At 40.8% G+C, this 16,277-nt stretch overlaps 1 protein-coding gene across 11 annotated transcripts in view; it reads left to right on the top strand.

Annotated features, from left to right (window-relative positions):
* The window catches only part of LOC105476856 (BCAS3 microtubule associated cell migration factor), a 710,244-nt gene that overhangs the window by 529,151 nt on the left and 164,816 nt on the right, over positions 1–16,277 (top strand). The window lies entirely within an intron of this gene.

The raw sequence follows: 16,277 nt of genomic DNA on the forward strand, positions 1-16,277 counted from the left end.
CCTTTCTGGAAAATACTGAAAGCTAACTATTCAGAAGAGTGTGTTCTAGCTAAGGGTGTACTATTCAGGTGGTAACCAGTAGCTACCAATAACAAGCTTGTTGTTGGTTTCACTGCAGAAAATTTACCACTTGCATGTCCTTACTGCATTTGTTTACCCTCAAGAAAAAGAAATACAGCCTCTATATACCTCTTACACCCACTAGATAGAACTAATCAGGATCTCTTTTGATAACTGGAGTAGATAAGCAGGAAATATAACTAACCAGGATTAATTTCATATTATCTATTATTATAGTTTTTCCTGATCTACTCCTTGACTTAACCTAATTCTTTTCAGTTCAGGGAGCTTCCTGAAAATGGAGGACGAGGGTACATTTCACCTATGTCTTATGCTTCAACTGTTTTTAGAGAGGAACAAATCTCTTTTGAAACTCATTTGCTAAAGAAGATATTTTAGGGTCACTAGCGAAAGAAAAGTACTTTCTTAGTTGATTCTTTTTGCTCTGGATGGAGAATCTAGAGATCTGGGTTTTTACTCATCTTTGTCAGTAACTAGCTCTCTGTCCTTCTGACACTTCACTTCTCTGTTCTTCAGTTTCGTATTTTGTGAAGCATCTGCACTAGATGTTTCCTGACCTCCCTCTAGATCTGTAGTAATTCTATTGATATATTACTTGAAGAATACAGGCAACATTTAAATGTAAATTTCCAAACACCTGCATTCCAACATCTCCATAAAGTGGGAACCAACATACATTATGCCACTGACTGTAAAATACAGAGGAACATACTTTTTAAGCCACTTAAGCTCAAACTAAAATTGTTAGAAACATTAACCTCTCCCAATTTCCATCTCTTTTCACATTTACCTCCTTAATTTGCTAACCCCTCAGTTCTTGATATCCGGGCTCCATTATGTGAACACTAACGTCTCTTGGTGCGGTAGTTCTCAGCCTTGACTATATGTTAGAATTCCTTGGAGACCTTTTAAATGAAATTCCAGTTGAAGTTGGAGCTTAGGCATCAGTATTTTTCAGACTCCCTGAGTGATTCCAGTGTACAGCCAGATTTGAAAACCTTTGTCTTAGTCAGATCTCTGTGCTCTTCAGGATATAATAGGTAAATCCACTTTTCTAGTATATTCAAATACATATTTTGGTTGGTTCTCCCAGTAGTAGACCGCTGATATTTCAGAACTCTCTGCTGAATATTTTATTGACCATATATTTTATTCCATACTAATTTCTCTGATAGTCATATCACTTCCTTTGGAGAGATAGCACCGTTTCAGATTAGGTGGCACAATGTGAATTTTCTATTCCCATTTCCTAAGATTAAATGTTAAGCTAGCAGGGAGATGCCTTAGAGTATCGTGGGATGTCCAGAAGTTCAGGATGGCCTGAGACAGATGAGAGGATTTAGGGTGGTGTTGATGTGTGTTTATTTATAACACCAGGTGCTGCTCCTAGTGGGATTACATCACCATTTTGTCAGATTTTTCTTAAGTCTACAAGGTATTGAAGGGGAAGCTTTTTTCTTTCAGCAGTCTGCTCTAGCTAAAACAGAAGTATAAAGTAAAAATACTCAACAGCTCAAATGGACATATCAAATTGAAACGTGTAGGATTATAGTATATATCCTTGTACCTATGAACTAGGCAGGTCAATAAGTATTTGTTTATTTTATTTATTTATTTATTTTTGATATGGAGTCTTGATCTGTTGCCCAGGGTGAAGTGCAGTGGCAATCTCGGCTCACTGCAACCTCCATCTCCCAGGTTCAAGCGATTCTCCTGCCTCAGCCTCCTGAGTAGCTGGGATTATAGGCACCTGCCACCACGCCTGGTTAATTTTTGTATTTTTAGTAGAGACAGAGTTTCACCATGTTAGTCAGGCAGGTCTTGAACTCCTGACCTCGTGATCCACCCACCTCAGCCTCCCAAAGTGCTGGGATTACAGGTGTAAACCACCGCACCCAGCCTATATGTTGATTTTATGTGATGTGAGATGATTTTCAAATAGACTATTCCATGAAAATGGAATTAATGGATTTAATGGAATTAAATGGAATTAAAAGGATTTAAATGTGAATCTGCTTGAATCTAAATACCTTCATATAGGTAGTCAGTCTGCAAAGTTGTTTGCTTACCATGTATAGTTTAAAGTTAGCACTAGTTTTGGCTTGGTGGGGTGGCTGACACCTGTAATCCCAGCACTTTGGGAGGCTGAGGCGGGTGGATCATGAGGTCAGGAGATCGAGACCATCCTGGCTAACACGGTGAAACCCCATCTCTACTAAAAAATACAAAAAATTAGCCAGGTGTGGTGGCACACTCCTGCAGTCCCAGCTACTCAGGAGGCTGAGGCAGGAGAATTGCTTGAACCCAGGAGGCAGAGGTTGCAGTGAGCCAAGATCGCGCCACTGCACTCCAGCCTGAGTGACAGAGCAAGACTCCATCTCAAAAAAATTTAAAAAATAAATAAAAATAAAATTAGCACTAGTTTTAAAGTATCCTCCATTTTTTGTGATAGTGAAAATTTAGATTCCTGAAAAGAATAGATTATTTTCCCAGCTGGATGATTTCCAGTCCTTACAATGGTTTGGACGTATTTGGTAGGCGTATTGTGACCCCAAAATCATTTTGGCTTAGTTTGGCTTGCCCCAGTAATGTAAATTATAGGAAATCTTTCTTGAAAAAGATAAACAGGAACTAAGAGCAGAAATGCTTCCCCCCATCCCCACCCCAACCTCCCCTCATGGTTATTTGGAGCTATTAAAGGAGTGGGCAAATAAATGAAGGGCATATTCCCAGGACCTAGACACTCTAAAAGTCTGCATTTTTATCCTGTTAGGTTTTCCAGACCTGATATCATTAGGCAGCTTCCTCTGACTAGTTGATTTTCTTGAGAAACATTATTCTTGATCCTGTAACATCCCACACTGCTTTGCTTCTACTCCTCTAAGCCTTTTTTCCCCTCCCTTCCTAAAAGTAATTTTTTACAGAAATTCCTAGTGCCAAGCACAGAATAAACTAGAGAAGTGTGGGACTTCTCTATAACAGCAGTCTTGGTGGCTGGCTTTGTTGCTCCTCTGAGAGGCCCTCATTTTGAATGAGTACTGTTATAATAGATCACTGATAATTTAGTGGACGGGCTACCACCAGAATCCTTGGGATTATCTGATCTTCCCTAAGTAGCTCTCCATTCAATATTGCTGTGTTTACCATCTGGTTATTATATCACAATCTTGATCCAGCCAGAACAAGAACTGAGATGGTTAAAGGAAAAACTCCTAAATGTTGGGTCATGAGAGATTAAATTGGGCATCTTACAACTTGTTCCTCCTGGAGCTGCCTACACTGACTTTCTCAGTCCGAAGTCCCCTCTCTACTGCCTCATTCCAAGGCTGCTGTGAGCCCATTATCACAGTGAGTAGTAGCATCCAGAGGTTAGGTAATGCCCCTTTTCCTAGCCAGAAGACTGAAGACTGGATTCTCCTAAGATTATTGGGCTTACCTTATTCTATTAAAATGGAAAATGCCCAAACCCCAGTCTGTCTGTCCTTAGAGCCAGGGAAAAGGACCCTGAGACATACATGCTGTTGGCATCAGTTAAATATCATGTTCCTAGAGGTCCTACAATCCTGTATGTAAAGCTACAGTAGGTAATTACAACTGCATTTTAATTATTTTGGTAATGACTCCCTTCCTCTCACCAAGAGGCACAGGGATGGATCTGCACAGTTGCCTGCTATGAACCTTGTGGTTCAAGTAGCTGATATTTGTTGTTTAAGCAAGCAAGACATCCAGCCGATGGACTGAACGTCTCCATTCCATCCTGCTGTTTAGCTTTGTGATTAAATAGCCACTTACTCATTTCCTGTATTGTCACATAACTTTTCAGTTCTCAATTTGCTGTGAGGACAGAGACTTAGCTAGGGTTACTGCAGGTCCAAATTTGCCTAGGTCCCAGCTTTACTTGTACCAGTTTAATTATCATTGCCGCTTATGTCACCCAAAAGTGTACCAGTTTGGATGATAGTCACCTTATTTATCACCCTATGTTAAGCATAGGAGAACCAAAAGAAAGAGCTACTAAATTGAGTGATACCAGAATCTGTGCTTCTAAAGTAATTAGAATTAGCCTGTATGTCCCATTGTTTTCAACACAAGTAGTGTCACTTGAATCCAAAAAACGTGATCTCCCTCCTTATTTTCTATTTGCTAATAAAGGATGGCTCTCTAGAATTAGGATTCTGAGCTTCGTAACTAATATTTTTATAGGAAATATGAAACAAAGCAGTAAAGTCCAAAAGCAAATAGGTCTATAGCCTTTTCAAGAAGTGTTCACTCTTCTTATGGGGGACGAAGGTGAGTAGATGATGGTAGAATAGGTTGTCCTCTAAACATACAATCTCTGAGAAAGATCCCTGTCCAGAAATCCTGTGTCTCAGTGGTACCCAGTGATACCCTGGAGAGGAACATTCCAGTGATTGCTTTCTGGGCATATTTCCTAGGGAGTTTTGGGAGTCATTCAGTGATCAGGTTCAGGACTTTTGGAGCAGATCTCAACATACAAGAGTCTTCCTTTCTCATAGGTGGCCCATTGACTTGGTCTCCGTGTGCCCACATTACTGGTGCTGCCAGCTCAGGGAGTTTATGAAATTTTGATGTAGAAATTAGATTGTTGCTTATCTTGTACCGTCTTGCTCATAGTATTGACAGTACCACTGAATTGCTTGAGGCAGATAGCATCTCAGCGATCACTGTGCTATTTCAGCTTTCTGCTGCTGACAACATCAGAAGTGTTTTAACAGGGTTTTAATGGGCAGCCTCTGTAGCTCCTTGGAGGGTTGCAAATAGCTGCCGTGAGAAACCCTCTCTGCTGCTCTGGGCTGACATGCCCTCTTTTCTCATCCAGCTGCTGCTTGTTTAGATGGCCGCCTTCCTGGTGACAAGCACTTCTTATTTGGGCTGAGCAGTACTAGGACTTGAATTCCAGAGATGAGATTGTGTAACATAAAAAAGGAAAGGTCTTTTAAGGACGTTTTCTTCCCATCCTGTTTGGGGTAGGAAAAACAAGGCAGGTTATGGGGGGAGAGGAGTAGGGCAAGAAAGAGGGTCTAACCAGAAATAAGTTTGCCATTCCCAGAACCTTTCAGAGGAAAATTCTGGTATGCTATTAAAACTAAAGTTTTCGGCCGGGCGTGGTTGCTTATGCCTGTAATCCCAGCACTTTGGGAGGTCGAGGCGGGCAGATCACAAGGTCAGGAGTTCGAGATCAGCCTGACCAATATGGTAAAACCCCATCTCTACTAATAATACAAAAATTAGCCAGGTGTGGTGGCGGGTGCCTGTAATCCCAGCTACTCAGGAGGCTGAGGCAGGAGAATCGCTTGAACTTGGGAGGTGGAGGTTGCAGTGAGCCGAGATCGTGCCACTGCACTCCAGCCTGGGCAACAGAGTGAGACTCCTTCTCAAACAAAACAAAACAAAACTAAACTAAAGTTTTCTCATTTGATGGAGTCACAATACACTATTTGGAGAATATCAGGCCCAAAGCTTCTATTTTCTATTTAATAGCTTACCCACATTTTAGAGTTTACAGTTAATTAATGCTCTGTGTCAACTTGGTTCCATTATTTGGTCTTCAGATTCAACAAAGTAGCTGAATTCTCAACTAATGACTTAAAACTTCAAATTTTAGGATTAAACGGAATGGATATCCACTCCACCTGGAATTCTCTTTGCTGAAACAGTGAGGTAGTTCGGTGAGGTAATACAATGACACTGCATTGATTTCCTCCCTGTGGCGCCAAAGACAGTTCTTGATCTCTGCACCCAGTGACAGCAGGGTAGTGGTAAGAATGGAAGGAAAAAAAAGTGGCCAGATTAACTAAGTTATTGGTGTGATACAAGAACTTGGTCTAATCAGGAAGGGAGCTGGGGAAAAGATGTCTGTGTTCCAACTAGAAAGTGTAGTTCCTAGTAGGATCCCAGTGTTGCAAAGTGTCAGTGCAGATATCGGCTGCTATAATCGTTCCTCTACGTCACTTTCCCTTTCAGGGACATGGAAACAGTAGTTTGCCTGGCTCATTCTAAAAAAGATCTCAGAATACTTCCTTCTAATGTTAGAGAGAGAGAGAGACTTCCTTTACTTCAAGCCCTACCTACTTACAATTGGTTTTTATCATTATCACCATCCACAGTGTTGCAGGCTGCCTGAAAAAATCTCCTATCAGACACTTAAAGCCATTTCACAGCTTCCTCTTCCCAAACCACACTGATAGCGCCGGGTCATCATCTGTCCTTTAGAGATTTAAGATTCTTAACTTCTTGTCACCAGCAGAGGCATGACTTTAGCTATTAAGGGATAAATCTGATTATCATGATTGGAAGAAAAAGCCAGTACACCTCTGGGACACATTATGGCATGGATCCTTGGGAAGGCCCAAGCCTGTTTCCCCTTCACTTTCTTAGAGCTGGGCATCTCTCCTAAAGCTGCTGTTGCTGTGTGCTATTGGGACTGTTACCCCAACCAAGATCCTAAAAAAAAGGCTTAGATGTGCCTGTGGTTGGGGTGCTCTGCAAGGCACCAAGAAAAGAAACCTGCAGAAGGCTACATACGATGAAGGAAAAACCACAAGAATGTGGGCTACAGGAGAGTACAATGTGAAAAGTATAAACCCTAGAGTTACCCAGAACGCTAACCACCTCACTAACTAGGAAATGGGTTTGCCTGCCTCTGCCACAGTTTCCTCATTTGTAAAATGAAAATTACAGTGAGAATTCTAACTTACGTCATAGTTGGTTGGGGATTAAATAAGATAATGCAGTATGGCACAGTGCCTGCCACATGGTGACGTGCTTAACAGGGGCTGATATTACTCGTACTATTGAGAATACATGCCTGCTGCTCTCTAACTGTACATATCCCTCTGTGTGTTCAAAGTGCTTAATTTTAGGGAGTTTGTTAAGTCATACTGACATAGATACAAATATAGAGAACATATAGTGGCAGAATAAATAAGCCAAGATATGAAATAATAATGGGGAACTGTAAAGAAATGATAAAAATAAGGACTCAGCATAAACCTTTGAAAGAAAGGGCCTCCATAGGCTTGTCAAACCATAGGCTTCAATTTTGAAAACCTCTGTTCTCTTTTACAGTCGAAAAGCAAGAAACTGAGACCACGATGAAACCCCGTCTCTATTAAAAATTACAAAAAATTAGCCGGGCGCAGTTGTGGGCGCCTGTAGTCCCAGCTACTCGGGAGGCTGAGGCAGGAGAATGGCGTGAACCCGGGAGGCGGAGCTTGCAGTGAGCCGAGATCGCGCCACTGCACTCCAGCCTGGGCGACAGAGCGAGACTCCGTCTCAAAAAAAAAAAAAAAAAAAAAAAAAAAAGAAAAGCAAGAAACTTAGGCTTGACTAACGAGTATGGTCTTGGTGTGGTCCTTCCTTTCTGGAGGCCTCAGTTTTCTCTGTAAACTGGGAGAGGTGGAGTAGATGGTCTGCAAGGTAGCCTCTGATCTAAAATTCTGTAAGTCTACTTAAAAAGAAAAGGAGTCATAGCATTCCTCTTTCTGCTGTTGCTCAGCGGTATTGCCTGAGGTACAGATGTTTTGTGGATCTCCCCGATACATTTTTCTGTGAAATCTCAGGCTCTGCCTCATGTCTCTGCAGCTTAGTAATAACTGAACATGGTTAATTTGTTCTGGTTTATTGCCGATTGGGTGATTTATGTCACGTGGTATATGGGTTTTTTTGTTAATTTTCATTCAGCAACTAGTGGTCTCGGTCAAGGTGGGCCATGGTCACTCTGCGACTCCAGGTCAATTCGTCTGCCTGTTGGCTTTTTTTATTTTTGCTTTGAAGTTTCCTTTTGCCTCAGTCAGCTGCCTTGAATGAAATTATCTGCTGCTGCTCTGGGCTTGTGATTTCCTTTGCTTTCATGTTTGTTCCCTTTCTGAAAGGTGGGGGTTGTAATTTGTTTGCTGTTTAGGAGCCAGCCCTTCAGCTTCCTTTCAGTGATAGCATCCTGCCTGCCACACTGGACTTTTCTCCTTTTCCAGTCCGGTTGTTCCCAAAATCACTATTTTAATTCTCTGTATTTAAAGAATACCAAGGTTGTTCCCAAAATCACTAGTTTAATTCTCTGTATATGAAGAACACCAATGTAATATCTCACTTTCCTTAATCACAACTGCAGTTGGTAATTGTGGAATGCATTTCCTACAAATATTAATTTTACTTTCAATATGTGACAGGATGCAGAGCCTTTTGTTTGTTTGTTTGTTTTTCAGACGGAGTTTCACTCTGTTGCCCAGGCTGGAGTGCAGTGGCGCGACCTTGGCTCACTGCAGCCTCTGCCTCCTGGGTTCAAGCGATTCTCCTGCCTCAGCCCCTCAAGTAGCTGAGATTACAGGCATGTGCCACCACGCCTGGCTGATCTTTTTGTATTTAGTAGAGATGGGGTTTCACCATGTTGGTCAAGCTGGTCTTGAACTCCTTACCTCAGGTGATCTGCCCACCTTGGCCTCCCAAAGTGTTGGGATTACAGGTGTGAGCCACCGCCCCCAGTCACAGAGCTGTTTTTTAATAAATATTCAAAACATTTTAAAAGTTAATAGAGATACCTCTAATGCAGTCCTAGAGAGCTTGTAAATTGTCTGACCTGGTCATTCTCCTGTCTGCCCTTGGGTACCGTCTCCATGCTCAGGTGCTTTCACTAGCTAAAAGATATCTGTAACCCGGAATCATTAGAAAGGTTGCAAGGTTCTTTTCATGATGTATGCTTTTTTAAAATTTTAAACTAGCAATTAGGATACATTTGAAAGGAAGAATATCTTGATTTCTTAGATATCGTAGAGAACAACTTATATTTGCACCTCTGAGGGCCTTTGATGAGGTGGCCATTTAATGAAACACTCAGCTCAAGTGTTTTCAAAACAGCTGATTTATTACACTTGGATACCTTATGGTGTGTAGAGTTGTGCCTGAAGTTGTCAACCAGGCAGCAGAGCTGGAACCCGGTTGTAGTGATCATGTCTGAAGGATGTCTGCTAAATATCATGTGTTCACATTTGAATAGAAGGTGGGTCAGAGTGAAGTTGTTAATCTGCAATGTTTTTCAACCACCTCGAATTGAGAGTAGAAAAGCATTTGCTTTATATCAATTTGATAGTCCATCTTTTCTCTTATATTTGATTATAGAAAGCAGTTATTTTTATCCTGTATGTTTATTATTTTCCCATTGATTTATAAGAGAAATCTTTGAGCATCTGTTATGTGCATCTCTGTACTATGGATGATGGGAAGATATACAAAGTAAAGTTCTTGTTAGCAGGAAGATGGACTGAGTATATGTATGACCATAAAGTGATATCAAAAGTACGGGTGAAGTTGTGGCAACATTCAAAGGGAAGGGAAATCAATTTCCTCTTGAAATTCAAGAGAGATTTCATGGAAGAGGTATCATTTGAGCAGAGATTTGTTATATGGAAATAAGAAAGGAAAGTCATCCCAGACAGGGAGAACAGTGCTCAGAAAACAGGGTGTACATATAGGGACGAGCAGGTGGTTTGGTTTGCCTATCAGTGTGGCAAGGACAGCAAAAGGAGATCAAGTCTGAGAAATAAGACTAGAGAGTGTAGTCCTCTGAATACTTTGCAGTGTTTCATCATATACATCTGGAGTCAGGTGATTCGCTAGGATTTGCATCTTTGCGTCTCCACTTCTTACCTCTGTGACCTCGGGCATATTCCTCATCATCTCTGTACTTCAGTTTCTTGGTCTGTGAAAACTAACAGGTGAAATGAATTCTAAGAATATGTTTCATTTAATGCAGTAAATCTAAAATATCGTTGTTTCAAGATTTAATTAATCTAAATATAGATTGACGTACTTTTAGCACATTTGGCTTCAGCCTGGCCATATTTCCAGTGCTCAGTAAGCCACATGTTGCTAGTGGCTACCACATTGAACTGCACAGATCTAGAACATTTGGAACCCATTCTTCTGTTCTCCTGTCTTTGGTTTTCTGTACACAAAGAGAGAAACATTAGGATTGAACGCAAGCCGTTTCATGCTGATATGCATAGCTACCACTTACAGATGTTGAGATGCCAGAAGTTAATCCAAATACATTTTGGTCTCAGTTGGCCACTGGAGACTTGTCAGCAGTTACATAGAATGAAAGCAGTCACTGCTAGCAAGTCCGTCCTTTTGGACAAACAAGTATTGCTTTGCCTTTTTTTTTTTTTTTTTTTTTTAAGAGAAATAAGACTCATCTCTCCTTTATTCTTTCCTGACCATGCTTGCCTTTGTATTCCTGACAGCCTCGGAAGGACACAGATTATGTGGTAAATATAATAATTACCCCTTTTCACATAAGACGCGGCCCTTTGCATTCCCAGCACTGATCTAATTCCAGTTGCTTCTGAAGTTTACCTTTTACACTTGTGTTGGTTTTAGCCAGTGGATACTATGTCAAAGGTCATGAACTTGTACACTTCCTCTCCAAAGATTCACAGTATCAGTGCCCAGTTTGTCAAGATCTCTCTAGATTAGTTTATTTAATTTTGCCGCGGTTGGTTAATTCACAAAATCATAAGACCTTTTTCTTCTTTCAAATGCATAGCGAGTGAGGGACAAAGAAGAAGGAAAAGGAATAGAATTCAGTTTCCTCAACATCTTAATGATCTCGGTTTTAAGTTCTTCTATAAGTGTGTCTCTGTGGATGTTGCTTTACTGCTTAAAGCATCTAATTGAAACCAGATCCTTAAATCTCTTTGGATCAAGAAGCAGTAGTAAGCCCAGGGCATATTATCCCTACAATCCAGAAACACTTAGGTGTCTTGTATTTGATGTACATGTAATAGTTTACTCTCCAAGCTCCTTTTTCTACCTAAAATCTTAGTGATGTAGTACAGTGGTAAAGGGGATCTTTATTCCTGTTTTGAAAGGATACAACCAAGGTAGGGAATGCTTCATTATTGGTGATTATTCAGAAGAACTATTTTCTTTACATATGCTATGGAAACAATATTATTTCCAGCTACAGAATACAGTATTTGATTATACTTTTGTAAATTGCCTGCTTTTCCCCTATCATCTGCTAATTCCGATTTGATACTGTTTTGTGTTCAAAAATACAGTGTGAGCAAGCTGTCATGGTGCCTGTCTAGAGTCCCAGCTGCTCGGGGGTCTAAGGTGGGAGGATCATTTGAGCCCAGGAGTTTGAGACCAGCCTGGGCAATATAGCAAGACCCTATCTCTAAAAATTAAAAAATGTTTCCTAAAATATCTACTGACCATAATAGTGTCTATCAAATGCATTTTCACATTCTTGTCATGTCCAAAATTCTCTATTAAAAAATTCAGGAAATAATTGTTTTGCGAAACCTAATTTTCAGGTAAGCCCAGCTGGTCTAGAAAGATTGGCAATATTTGAAACATTTAAATTATATTAAAAGTTTTTCTTGTTTGTATAGTTGAAGAAAGAGTTAAGACATTTCAGACTTTTGTTTGGAGATCTTTGTTAAGTGGATTAAGTGGATTTTATGCTTGCTTCTTAAAATATATTGAATACACTTTGCTGTAGGACAGGGCCTAGCCCATAATAGGCATGCAGTTCTTATTTGAATTGTGTTGAATGACTCACTGTTATGAGCATCCAGTATTTACTAGATCTTAGATTTTAAGGGTTGGAATTTTTTCAGTGTGATCTTTTTTGCTCAGATGCAAAATAGCTCCAGTATTCATGTAATTTCTGTATTTTTTCCTTTTCTGCCATCAAAGCTGAGAACCTTATCTCTTAGAAACCTTTAATCGACTACCTAGTATGTGCCAGATACCCACAGCTTTACATGGGATATCTCATTTAATCCTCACAGCAGCCATATGAGATAGCTGTTACTGTATCACATTTACGTATTAGGGAACTGAGCTTCAGAGAGATCACATTTGTTCTGACTGTTGTCAGTTTGCCTGCCTATATCCTGTGATATCCCTTTCATTTTTAATTTGTTGCTTCTAGTCCTGAGGACCAGAAATCCAGGTAAATAAAATATGCTCTGGTGGGCTTTCCTGATGGGACCCTCGAGGGAGGAGAGGATGAAGACCGGGAGAGGAGTTCCAGGTTGGGGTATATGAGGTGGTTAACTGGGTGCAACGCCCCTTTCCCATCGGTTATGCTTACTCCATATTTAAGCTAATGTTACGCGGTTAGCCTGAATGAACTGATTTTGGCTAGACCCTTTTCTTGTCTAGGAATGGAGGAATTACCTGAATGAGTAATTCCACAGACTGTCCTAGAGGGGCCACAGACTGCTCTGAGAAGCTAGTGAAATTATGAGTCCTCTTCTGAAAAAATGCAGATACTCATACGTATACAATGTCGCATGTGCTTTCAGGGGATTCAGGACCCCTCTGAAATCCATCCCGGGATCCCAGATTAAGGTAATTCATTTGGCCTCTGTGGGTGGATGTTAATCACTAATGCTGTTATAACCTAAACATGTCCCTAAGACCAGAAATTATAATTAAGAACAGAGGAACTCTAGGGACTGTAGGAAGTTTGAAACAGAAAAGGGCTTTCTTTAGCTTTCGGGAGGAATTTGTGTTTGCCCATGAATGAAGTGAAATGACCAGGTAGACAGTAGAACCAGGCCTGTGTGCTGGGGAGACCTTCTGTGCCCTAAGGCCACATGGCCGAGAGACAGGTGGGAAGCCAAGGAAGAAGAAATTGGGCATAGGTCTTGTTAATTTACACCAGCCCATCAGGTTAGAGCACACTCGGGAAAGTTCTTGCTACTCTGAAGGCGATTTTTAGAATCAGAAACCTGTATTTGAGAAACATAACTTTTTGTGTTATTTATATTTTCTGTAATGATTGTCTTTTGCTCTCTGCTTGATTTTATGTAGACCTTGTACTAAGGTCAAACATTGAAAGGGAATTTTGCAAATATCTGAGCCTGTCAAAAGGGAAGAATAGGTGATGCAGTGGGGTTGGCAGCACTTTTCCTATTACTTGGGAGTGAACCCTCAGGGAAATAAAGTGCAAAGGCTTAGCCACAGGTGTAGCCATAGAATCCCTTTCCACCTGGAGACTGTCCTCGCTGATTTCCAGCACAGAAGAGTTTTGCATCTGCTTTTCCTAAGAAGGGCACTTCCTTTACACACATTCCTGCATACTCCTGCTTTACCTTCAAGGCCCAGTAGAAACCAGCAGTAGGACCTTCCTCATTTTCCAGCAAGTAGGACCCCTTATTTGAAGGACCAGTACCTGGCTCTTAATTGAAGTCTTGAACAGTTTCAAAGATGGGAAAATTATTTATTATTTTGCTTTGAGATTCTTCTAAGCCCCAGTTGAGAAATTATGAAGGAGACTATAGACACATTGAAATCTATTACCAAAACAGTTGCCTTAACAGGAAACTGTAATTTATAGTGTAGTTTTTTTTTTTTTTTAAAGGTGGGAAGGACACATGGGTATGATGTATTTTAAAAGGATTTAAAAGCCCAAAAGTGTAGGCACACCTCGTTTTATTGCACTTTGCTTTATTGTGCTTCACAGATATTGCATTTTTTACAAATTGAAGATTTGTGGCAACTGTGTTAAGTGTGTAGACATAATTTTTCTAACAGCATATGTGCTCACTGCGTGTCTCTGTCACACTATGGTAATTGTCACCAGATTTCAAACTTTTGCATTATTACTGTATCTGTGATCAGTGACCTTTGACATTACTATTGTAATTGTTTGGGGGCACCCTCAAACCACGCCCATGTGAAACAGCAAACTTAATAAATGTTTTACGTTCTGACTGCTCCGCTGACCAGTTGTTCCTCCACCTCTCTGCCTTTTCTCAGGCTTCCCGATTCCATGAGCCACAGTAATATTGAAATTGGGCCAATTAATACCCCTACAGTGGCCTCTAAGTGTTCAAGTGTAAGAAAGAGGTTCGCCTCTCACTTTAAATCAAAAGCTAGAAATGATTAAGCTTAGTGAGAAAAGCATGTCAAAAGCCGAGACAGGCTGAAAGCTAGTCCTCTTGCACCAGTTAGCCGAGTTGTTAATGTAAAGGAAAAGTTCTTGAAGGGAATTAAAAGTGCCACTCCAGTGAGCACAGAAATGATAAGAAAGTAAAACAGCCTTGCTGCTGAGTTGAAGAAAGTTTTAGTTGTCTGGATGGAAGATAAAACCAACCACAACATTTCTCAAACTGTTGGCCTCAAGCAATCCTCCTGCCTCGGCCTCCCAAAGTGCTGGGATTACTGATGTGAGCCACCACACCTGGCCAGCACCACATTCCTTTAAGCCAAACCCTAATCCAGAGCAAAGCCCTACCTCTGTTCAATTCTATGAAGCTGAGAGAGATGAGGAAGCTGCAGAAGAGAAGTTTGAAGCTAACAGAGGTTGGTTCCTGAGGTTTAAGGAAAGAAGCTATTTGCATAATATAAAAGGGCAAGATGAAGCAACAAGTGCTGATGGAGAAGCTCCAGCAAGTTATCTAGAAGATCTAGCTAAGATCATTGATGAAGGTGGCTATGCTAAACAACAGATATTCGATGTAGACGAAAACAGCCTTCTGTTGGAAGAAGAGGACTTTCATAGCTAGAGAGGAGGAGTCAATGCCTGGCTTCAAAGCTTCAGTTGAAGGATAGGCTGATACACAATGGCAATTAAATCTCAACATTAGTTTTGAAGGGGATGCTCAAACTATAGCACAGACCAATTTTCTTTGTCTAAATACAATAGTTTTCCTTCCAGGCAGCCTCAGTCCACGTTCTTGAGCCACATTCTTGTGCTTCTCCATTTACATAGCTCTAATAGTAGAGGAGGGATGCTTTATGCATCCCTCTTACCCAGTCTCTAGATATGGAGCCACAACCTTGCCTGCTACCAGCTGAAAATTCTCCTGAAGCTAGGCTTTTATCTTCAAATTATAAGATAGTGTTGGCCGGGCACGGTGGCTCACGCCTGTAATTCCAGCACTTTGGGAGGCCAAGGCGGGTGGATCACCTGAGATCAGGAGTTCAAGACCAGCCTGGCCAATACAGCAAAACCCGGTCTCTACCGAAAATACAAAAATTAGCTGGGCATGATGGCATGTACCTATATTCCCAGCTACTCAGGAGGCTGAGCCCGGAGAATTGGTTGAACCCAGGAGGCCGAAGTAGCAGTGAACTGAGATCATGCCACTGCACTCCAGCCTGGGTGACAGAGTGAGATTCCGTCCCCCCCAAAAAAGTACATATATACACACACATATATAGTGTTGATACGTGCATATATGTATACTTTATTTTAATATGTAAGCTATTTGTCTGCCAAATTACTTTTTCATAAAATTTTAAGCAAAACAGCTCTCCCTGGTCCACCATTACATACCCCCCAGAAACACTGCAGTAACATAAAAACATTGATAGAGGTTATGTTTTTGTTTTTGTTTTTTTCTCAACTTTTACATACAGGGGGCACATGTGCAGGTTTATTACATGGGCATCTTGCACTCAGGTAGTGAGCATAGCACCCAATAGTTTTTCAGTGCATGCCCTGTCTCCCCTCCCCGTCTACTAGTTCACAGTATCTGTTGTTCCCACGTTTATGCCCATGGATGTTCAATGTTTCACTCCCACTTAAAAGTGAGAACACATGGTATTTGGTTTTCTGTCCCTGCACTAATTTGCTTAAGATAATGACCTCCAGCTTCATCCATGTTACTACAAAGGACTTCATTCGTTTATTCCATGGTGTATATGTAGCACATTTGCTCTATCCAATCTACTTTAGATGGGCAGCAAGGTTGATTCCATGGCTTTGCTATTGTGAATAGTGTGGCAGTGAACATAGGAGTGCAGGTATCTTTTTGATGTAATGATCTATTTTCCTTTGGATATATATACCTGTAATGGGATTGCTGCATCAAATGGTAGCTCTGTTTTGAGTTCTTTGAGAATTCTCCAAACTGCTTTCCACAACGGCAGAACTAGTTTATATTCCCACCAACAGTGTATAAGCATTCCCTTTTCTCTGCAGCCTTGCCAGCATCTATTTTTCACTATTTATTTATTTATTTATTTATTTATTTTTTAAGAGATGAGGTCTCACTATGTTGCCCAGGCTAGTCTCAAACTCCTGGACTCAAGCAATCCTCCTCCCACCTCGGCCTCCCAGAGTGCTGGGATTATAGGCGTGAGCTGCTGTGCTTGACCTGACTTTTTAATAATAGGTATTCTGACTGTTGTGAGATTATATCTGATTGTGGTTT

The sequence above is a fragment of the Macaca nemestrina genome, chromosome 17 (genome assembly GCF_043159975.1).
Source record: "Macaca nemestrina isolate mMacNem1 chromosome 17, mMacNem.hap1, whole genome shotgun sequence".
Taxonomy (NCBI): Eukaryota; Metazoa; Chordata; class Mammalia; order Primates; family Cercopithecidae; genus Macaca; species Macaca nemestrina.